This window comes from Daphnia pulicaria, unplaced genomic scaffold (genome assembly GCF_021234035.1).
Source record: "Daphnia pulicaria isolate SC F1-1A unplaced genomic scaffold, SC_F0-13Bv2 h1tg000217l, whole genome shotgun sequence".
Taxonomy (NCBI): domain Eukaryota; kingdom Metazoa; phylum Arthropoda; class Branchiopoda; order Diplostraca; family Daphniidae; genus Daphnia; species Daphnia pulicaria.
In genome coordinates this window covers 5,001-14,146 of record NW_025804894.1, presented here as the reverse complement: position 1 = coordinate 14,146, position 9,146 = coordinate 5,001, and the positions used below count along the sequence as shown (strand labels likewise).

The following is a 9,146-nucleotide window of genomic DNA, read 5'->3' as shown; positions in this document are numbered from 1 at the left end:
GACAGGTCACGACCGGGCAGTACTGTTGGGAAACGCCGCGCTCGTCATCGCGGCACCCGCGAAGGTAACCACGAAACTCGCTAACGGACGCCCCGTGTAACAGACACCCAGTCGGTCGCGGAGTCCTACTAGGCCCCCCACTTGCGGACCTTGGCGTGGCTATTGCGATCGCAGAACGACTTATGCAAGAGAGCCGCCAATTCAGGCAGTCTCCATGCAGCGTTAAGGGCATACAACCAAGTGCCGGGAGCGGGGACTTGTTCGACCTTCGAGGGCCCACCCGTTTAACCCCCTGAACGGTTTCACGCACTCTTGAACTCTCTCTTCAAAGTTCTTTTCAACTTTCCCTCGCGGTACTTGTTCGCTATCGGTCTCGTGGCGATATTTAGCCTTAGAAGGAGTTTACCTCCCGCTTAGGGCTGCACGCTCAAGCAACCCGACTCTTGGGAAGGGATCCGATGCACGGTCTCGGCTCGTCTTATCTACGGGCCTGACACCCTCTGTGGGTTGCTCGCCCCGTTCATGGAGACTTGGACGATAGATACCGGACAGACGCGCACGATCCTCCCGAACACCACATTCCTCGGCACCCGCTCAACCGGGCGCGAGGTTCGGTGCTGGGCTCATCCCTGTTCGCTCGCCGCTACTAAGGGAATCCTTGTTAGTTTCTTTTCCTCCGCTTACTGATATGCTTAAGTTCAGCGGGTAGTCTCATCTAAACTGAGGTCAGAATGAATTGTTTGTTTTCAAAAGGAGACAACACTTTATCTAGCTCGGCAGACTTTGGCGTTTTAAAGCCGGGAAAGATTGAATAATTGCCGGTTCAAATTTTTTTTTTTCGAAATAAAGCGAGTCTCTCGTTATTCGCAAAAATTAATTTACGAAAAGTGACAGGGCGTCCTGCGGCTTTTTGTATTGAAACAACGCGTCGTGCGCGAACCAAGCTTGCATAACGAGCGGTTAGAGTGAGTGATAATTCGCGGTGGTCGACACTTCGACACGCCCGGCGCACACACACAACTAAACTCGCGTTGAAGCGGTATATCGCGCACACGCAGCCGACACCTTGTTCGAGAAGATGTGTTTATTTCTAAAATTTTTTTTTGAGTTGGCTCAAAAATTTCCCATCTGTTTTGCCATCGAAAAAGGTTTCTTTTGAATAGAGAGGAAAAAAACAAAACAGGGCGAACCTTCTTTTATTTTTCCCCCTTTTTTGTATTTGAGGCATCGCGGACACTTAAGTCGCGCGGCACCCAGACGTTAGAGATTCGGGAGCTTTTATGCGGTCAGGCCGGGTGAAAAATAAATCTCGCCGCGACCCAACATGCAAAACCAAGACTGAAAAAATCTCTGTTCGTTCATCATTCGACCGACCCTCAGTCAGATGTGGCCCGAGCGAGAAGCTGGGCCGCCATTTACGTTCAAGATTTCGATGCTCCATGTGTTCTGCAGTTCGCATGGATTAGCGCACTTTGCTGCGCTCTTCATCGATCCACGAGCCTAGTGATCCACCGTTCAGGGTCGTATATAAAACGACATATTCGTTTTCTTCTCTCTTTTTCTCCAACCCGCCCAAGCAAATGAATGCGAGGGCGGAGAAAGAAAGCCAGAAAGAAAATGTTCCGATAAACACTCGTACTAGAATTTGGGTTTAGTGTGTTATTGTGATTTTGAATTCTTCCTACTTCATCGAGAGGGCGAAGGGCAAGCTTAAAAAACATTCGGTTTTCAACGGCATAGTGTCGGGCTTTGGAGTGTTAGTCTATACGACGCACACGCACGCAACCACGAGTATCTACGCCCGAAAAGAACGTCCAGAGTAAAGTCTCACACTTTCGTCCCCCACCGAGAATCAAAAAATCCCGAAGACGAAGAGAGAAACAAAAAAAAACAATTTCGATTGGGCGTATCCGCTTTAAACCACCGCGCATCAGAGCGCCTGATACCCGTTCAAAATCTTGATGTTTTTTTTTTTTCCGACTCTCCATCCACCGAGTTTTTATTTTTCAAAGTGTTTGATTTAGGGACTAAGACTTTATAAAATCTCCTTTATTGTTCCTTCGGTACTCGCGGCCCAGGCGGGCTATCGTATTCTTCACTCTACTAACGTCAACACTGTGAGCGCCGCTAAAGGTCGAATGAATCTATAGAGACATTCACCATCGAAGCAGGAAGAATTTGCTCACGGCCATAGACCAAATCGAAAGACTTTGTGTTTTTTTTTGAGCCGAGAGGAAAGAAAAATCAATTTGAAAAGGCGAATCCGCTTTAAACCACCGCGCATCAGAGCGCCTGATACCCGTTCAAAATAAATGATTTTCTTCCGTCAACCCACACATAGTTCATACGATGTCTTACGCCGAAAGACTTTTGATGGGGTTTTTTTGTTTTGCAACTTTTAGTTGTTTCGTGCTCAACCAAAGCCATATGCGCAAAACATTTGTCTTGTTCGTTTATGATCCTTCCGCAGGTTCACCTACGGAAACCTTGTTACGACTTTTACTTCCTCTAAAGGATCAAGTTCGACCATCTTTCAGTCTCGCCGTTGGTAGGCACCGCACGGGCAGAGATTGCTCCCCACTCGACGGCACCCCGACAAGCCCGTCCGAAGGCCTCACTAAATCATTCAATCGGTAGTAGCGACGGGCGGTGTGTACAAAGGGCAGGGACGTAATCGACGCGGGCTAGTGACCCGCGCCTACTAGGGATTCCTGGTTCATGGGGATCATTGCAGTCCCCAATCCCAACCACGAAGGAGGTTCAGCGGTTACCCGGTCCTTTCGGACAGGGAGAGTGAAACACGCTGATTCCTTCAGTGTAGCGCGCGTGCGGCCCAGGACATCTAAGGGCATCACAGACCTGTTATTGCTCACTGTCACGCGGCTGGACGCCGCTTGTCCCTCTAAGAAGACTGCGTGACGGACGCGAGAGCAGAAGGTATCGCCGGGGATGACGACGACCGAATAACAATAGAGCCAGCCCCCGCGAGACATTCCCGACAAAGCCCCGCCATACCTCATCCGCCAGGCAACCAACCCGTGAAGGCCGTACACCCGACGAACAGAGCACAACGAAACCAAGCCGAGAGATTGCCTCACTAAAGGAACCAGTCCCACCGAGACCCGAATCGCCGCCACCTGATCCCGACGCCTCCGTACTCCCTTCGGTTTCAATTGATAAAACCCGTCACCTATTTAGCAGGCTAGAGTCTCGTTCGTTATCGGAATTAACCAGACAAATCGCTCCACCAACTAAGAACGGCCATGCACCACCACCCACCGAATCAAGAAAGAGCTCTCAATCTGTCAATCCTTCCAGTGTCCGGGCCTGGTGAGGTTTCCCGTGTTGAGTCAAATTAAGCCGCAGGCTCCACTCCTGGTGGTGCCCTTCCGTCAATTCCTTTAAGTTTCAGCTTTGCAACCATACTTCCCCCGGAACCCAAAGACTTTGGTTTCCCGGAAGCTGCCCGTCGAGTCATTGGAGTAACTCCGACGGATTGCTGGTTGGCATCGTTTATGGTTAGAACTAGGGCGGTATCTGATCGCCTTCGAACCTCTAACTTTCGTTCTTGATCAAGGAAAACATTCTTGGCAAATGCCTTCGCTGTTGTTCGTCTTGCGGCGGTCCAAGAATTTCACCTCTGTCGCCGCAGTACGAATGCCCCCGTCCGTCTCTATTGACCATTACCTCGGGTCCAAAAGTAAAAGACCAGCAAAATCGGACCGAGGTCCTATTCCATCATTCCATGCTGCGATATTCAGGCGTTGGGATACACCTGCTTTGAGCACTCTAATTTGTTCAAAGTAAACGTTGCCGGCCGCCCGAGACACCCGGTGAAGGGCACCCCGAACGATTGACTGGGTGGAGCGAATCGAGTCAACTACGACCAAAATTTAAAAAAGAACCCGAAAGAACTTTCCAACTCTGGCCGCAGATACAACAACGACGCACCGACCACCACTCCGGCGATGTTGTCCGACCGTGAAGAGAGTCGGGCTTTGACACCCGGGCTCCCAGAGCGTGAAACGCAACACACCCTTGATTCAGAGCGGCGCCGCCCGGCCGAAGACAGACATCCGACTACGAGCTTTTTAACCGCAACAACTTTAATATACGCTATTGGAGCTGGAGTTACCGCGGCTGCTGGCACCAGACTTGCCCTCCAATGGTTCCTCGTTAAAGGATTTAAAGTGTACTCATTCCAATCACGGGGCCTCGGAAGAGTCCCGTATCGTTATTTTTCGTCACTACCTCCCCGTGCCGGGAGTGGGTAATTTGCGCGCCTGCTGCCTTCCTTGGATGTGGTAGCCGTTTCTCAGGCTCCCTCTCCGGAATCGAACCCCGATTCCCCGTTACCCGTTGCAACCATGGTAGGCGCGTAACCTACCATCGACAGTTGATAAGGCAGACATTTGAAAGATACGTCGCCGGCGCGAAGGCCGTGCGATCGGCGTGAAGTTATCCAGAGTCACCAAAATTGGTACGGTGCGCGAGCCCGAAAGCCCGGCCCCGACTGGTTTTGATCTAATAAAAGCACCTCTTCTGCGAGCCCGAAAGCCCGCAGTCGAGGCTCGAGTGCATGTATTAGCTCTAGAATTACCACAGTTATCCAAGTAGGATGGAGTGGATCTAAGGAACCATAACTGATTTATTGAGCCATTCGCGGTTTCGCCGTCTAGCGGCTTGTACTTAGACATGCATGGCTTAATCTTTGAGACAAGCATATGCTACTGGCAGGATCAACCAGGTATTTCGTGTATGTTTGTTTGATATGCATCCGGCGAGTTGCGGGTTTTTATTTCGCCCACGCATCACCAAACACACACCAAATCAACACGTTTTTCGTTTTTTTTCTTTTTCTTCGGAAACTAAAATTTTTGATCGCAACGCCTGGCGTGTCACAGCGAGTCCCAGTGAAGAGAAACACCGATCCGATCCGTTTGTTGGATTTTTTTCATTTCAATTTCCAAAGTCAAAGACCATTCAACGGTCTATGAGCCCAAAGTGAATCGGATTCATTCGACCGGTCTTGATATATTCATCAACTTTTTTTCCCGTATTACGGTTTTCGACGGTCATATGTGGCGTGCTGTATGCTCATAAGTCAAGCCTGCTTTACTAAGCTGACAAGCATACATCTTTTAAATTTTTGTGGGCTCAGAGTTTTATTTTTATTTTTCCACCGCCGAGGCACACTCTCGCATCACCCCGCACGACACACACACACACACACACCTCACCGCTCAACGGTCACACGAGGCAGAATTTTCCGCAAAGACTTTCGAAGAGAAAGAGAAAACTCGGAACAACCGCGGTCAGAGGCCAGCATAGAGGCATCGTATAGAAAGTCATGGGCGGAAAAAAACAAATCATTTCAAGTCGAGACAAGCAACCAGACTACCCCTATAAAAGTGCGCAATTCTTTAAGAGTTCACCGAAGAATGACCGAGATCAAGTATGCACGAAACGAACATATTCCAAGGGCAGCTGAATAAGCGATTCTGCGCCGAAGCGCGAGAAAAGCAAGCGGTACACCGATGGGGATCGTTTTTTTTATCGTGTTAGATTCGTTGTTGTCAAGCAAGGATTCTCAAAATGTTTTTTGCATTGCACCCAAGTTTCGTACTGATTACTTGTCGCAGACCGGTGACTGTCAAAAAAAAATTTTTTACGTTTTTTCTTGAGAGGTCACTGCCTACACACAACTCCGGGCGGGCCGTACACTCACAGCCGTTTGAATTCTCCCTTCGTGTGTCATGGCCATAACTGAGCGTACATCTTACCGGGCGCCGAGTTGATCTGGCTTGTTCGATGAACGTTCGGGATACGTACAATCGATATAGCTCCAACCGTAACTCGTTTGTAATTACGCCGGCCATACTCAGCGGGCGCTCAGCTCAGCTCTCGATATCTTCCGTCGAAGGGAAGTTCGTAGTAAAAGAGAGTCAGAGTCGACGCCACATTTTGCGGTCCTCGCATCTCATCCGATTTTTGAATTTTATAGATTTGCCATCACTTCCACCCAATTCTCTCGTATATTTCAATCTCTTGACTTTGTCCGACCGGGCCGTCTTCGCCCCCCTTCAACTCCGTCCATCTCCACTTCTGTGTTCCACACAACGAGCTTCCGTCAAACGGCAAAATGTGAAATATGCGCACGCCGCACGAAATAATTTGAAAGCGTTCTGTTTGGTGGCTTTTTTATTTTTTATCTCTCGGCTCACACACACACACACACATTTCCGCCTGAACGGTAATTTTTTTTTGATACGGTGTCAAAAAGTGAAAAGACGCGCACCATTTTCTTTTCTCTTCCGTATCGTCGCTGACGGTAAACGCTGATGGTTATGATGCCGTAAGTTTGGAAGAAAGAATCTTTCCCGTCTTGTCTTGTTACGGTAAAATAACAAAGAACAAGCGTCCGATTTCTCTCACAGACGGCCACAGACAAACCACACGTGCCGAAGAAACGAAACGTCCGAAACCAAAAAAATGTTTGACGCGCGCACCTCTTCTGAACTTTTCGACCAAGAGTCGTTGGATCGAGTGACGAGCTTCTCAGCTGTCGCACCAATCGGTGAAGCGGGCGTTTGAATTCCCGTCCACATCGCGGTTCGGATATATTTTTACATATACCGACCATCGGAAATTTCGAAAACGGTTTTACCGAAGGAATGATATTTCACACACCGACAGCTCATCGAGTTCGTCTCCGTTCAACGGTTTTTTTTTTTTAAGACTTTTTGATCGCATGGGGCTAAACTGGTTAGAGCAAAGCCGCGATCCAAGCAGTGAAAAAAAAACAAAGACAGTGCAAGCGCGATCGAACGGAATCGAAACTAAAATCATGTGAAGTGGCGGGCGGAAAGGAGCTCAGCTACGGTGGAAATGAAACTACAACTAACGCCGAACCGGACAACTTCCCATTCTGCGTCTTCGTTTCATTTCCCAAAGCTCCCCGTCGATACCAAAGTTTTTGCGTCGAAGCTACTAAAGAAATTTCGCGCTTTCCTTTTCGCCTCTTTCGCCTTCCCTTCGATATCTATCCAACCACCGGCTTCGACTTTATTTCTTTCACCCGTCTATTCGCCCGATAGTCGACGGTCGGCCATTCTTTGGTATCGGCCAGGCGGACTAACAAGAAGTAAGACTCGTTTGAAAAATTTGGACCGGGCTTTACAATCGCTGCTTGTCGTAATGTCGCAAATTTGAAAAAAATTTTCAATTCGAGAAACCAAACTATTCGACACTTCGAAAATTTTTGGGACTCTGAAAATTTTTCCGAGTTTAGGAATCGAGACCTCTTCTATACTAAGGAAAACCACTAATGTTCCGCCGCATAATGTCTCCGTTTTCCGGCTCATTTTTAGCGATTGGACGGGGACATTGCCCCATCCAACCGCCAGCCGACTTTCAGGAACCGTCGTTTTCAAAGTTGGGACTTAGAAAATTTTCGACGAGTGGGAATTTTTTACGGTCGCAAGTCATCACGACACGCCCGACCAACCCATTTGAGAGCCGCCACGCCTCGACGGTGTGACGGCTTTTTTTCGAATCGACGGGTCTCGCTCACTCCTCTCTCGCGCCGACCAGAGGCCGGGCGAGAGAGTCGTTGCCAAACACCGTCGTCGGAAATGGGAGAATTTGAGTGGGAATTTTTTACGGTCGCGAGTCATCACGACACGCCCGACCAACCCACTTGAGAGCCGCCACGCCTCGACGGTGTGACGGCTTCTCTTTTCGAATCGACGGGTCTCGCTCACTCCTCTCTCGCGCCGACCAGTGGCCGGGCGAGAGAGTCGTTGCCAAACACCGTCGTCGGAAATCGAGAAATTTTCATTTCCATTTCCATTTTTTTTCATCGGCCTTTATACGTCCAAGTCCCGCCAACCACGTCACTACCACGTCGTCGGGACTTAGAAAAATTTTTCAATTTTTCGGACTTAGAAAATTTTTCAACTTTCTTTTTTTCGACAACCTCTTCCCTATATAGGAAAGTAGTGGATGTTCCGGGCAGTAACTGTACGAAAAAGTCGATTTCCGAATTTTTGCCGGACTTTCACCTGAGCTCAGGCCGGGCCGCCCGCTCAACTGCCGCCCGGTCACCACCAAAAACCGGTCTTGGAAATTTTCGGACTTAGAAAATTTTTCAACTTTTTTCTTTCTCGACAACCTCTTCCCTATATAGGAAAGTAGTGGATGTTCCGGGCAGTAACTGTACGAAAAAGTTGATTTCCGAAATTTTGCCGGGCTTTCACCAGAGCTCAGGCGGGGCTTACCATCACACCCGCCGACCGGTCACCACCAAAAACCGGTCTTGGAAATTTTAGGACTTAGAAATTTTTTCCAACTTTTTTCTTTCGCTCTTTCTCGCCATTTTTAGCCGTCTTTGCTCGTCCCAGTGCCGCCTATAGCTTCACTATCCGTCGTCGGGACTTAGAAAAATTTTTCAATTTTTCGGACTTAGAAAATTTTTTCAATTTTCATTTTCGACAACCTCTTCCCTATATAGGAAAGTAGTGGATGTTCCGGGCAGTAACTGTACGAAAAAGTTGATTTCCGAAATTTTGCCGGACATTCACCTGAGCTCAGGCCGGGCCGCCCGCTCAACTACCGACCGGTCTCCACCAAAAACCGGTCTTGGAAATTTTAGGACTTAGAAATTTTTTCCAACTTTTTTTCTTTCGCTCTTTCTCTCTTTTTCAGCCGCCTTTGCTCGTCCCAGTGCCGCCTATAGCTTCACTATCCATCGTCGGGACTTAGAAAAATTTTTCAATTTTTCGGACTTAGAAAATTTTTTCAATTTTCATTTTCGACAACCTCTTCCCTATATAGGAAAGTAGTGGATGTTCCGGGCAGTAACTGTACGAAAAAGTTGATTTCCGAAATTTTGCCGGACATTCACCTGAGCTCAGGCCGGGCCGCCCGCTCAACTACCGACCGGTCTCCACCAAAAACCGGTCTTGGAAATTTTAGGACTTAGAAATTTTTTCCAACTTTTTTTCTTTCGCTCTTTCTCTCTTTTTCAGCCGCCTTTGCTCGTCCCAGTGCCGCCTATAGCTTCACTATCCATCGTCGGGACTTAGAAAAATTTTTCAATTTTTCGGACTTAGAAAATTTTTCAATTTTCATTTTCGACAACCTCT

General features: G+C 48.4%; 2 non-coding genes across 2 annotated transcripts; both read right to left on the bottom strand.

Annotated features, from left to right (window-relative positions):
• Nucleotides 1–1,370: 1,370 nt before the first annotated feature.
• On the bottom strand, nt 1,371–1,523 carry LOC124319908. The gene has a single exon (XR_006913602.1). It is a non-coding gene; the product is annotated as a 5.8S ribosomal RNA (ribosomal RNA).
• Nucleotides 1,524–2,453: 930 nt separating this feature from the next.
• LOC124319909 lies at nt 2,454–4,750 on the bottom strand. Its single transcript, XR_006913604.1, has one exon. It is a non-coding gene; the product is annotated as a small subunit ribosomal RNA (ribosomal RNA).
• Between the last annotated feature and the right edge of the window lie 4,396 nt (nt 4,751–9,146).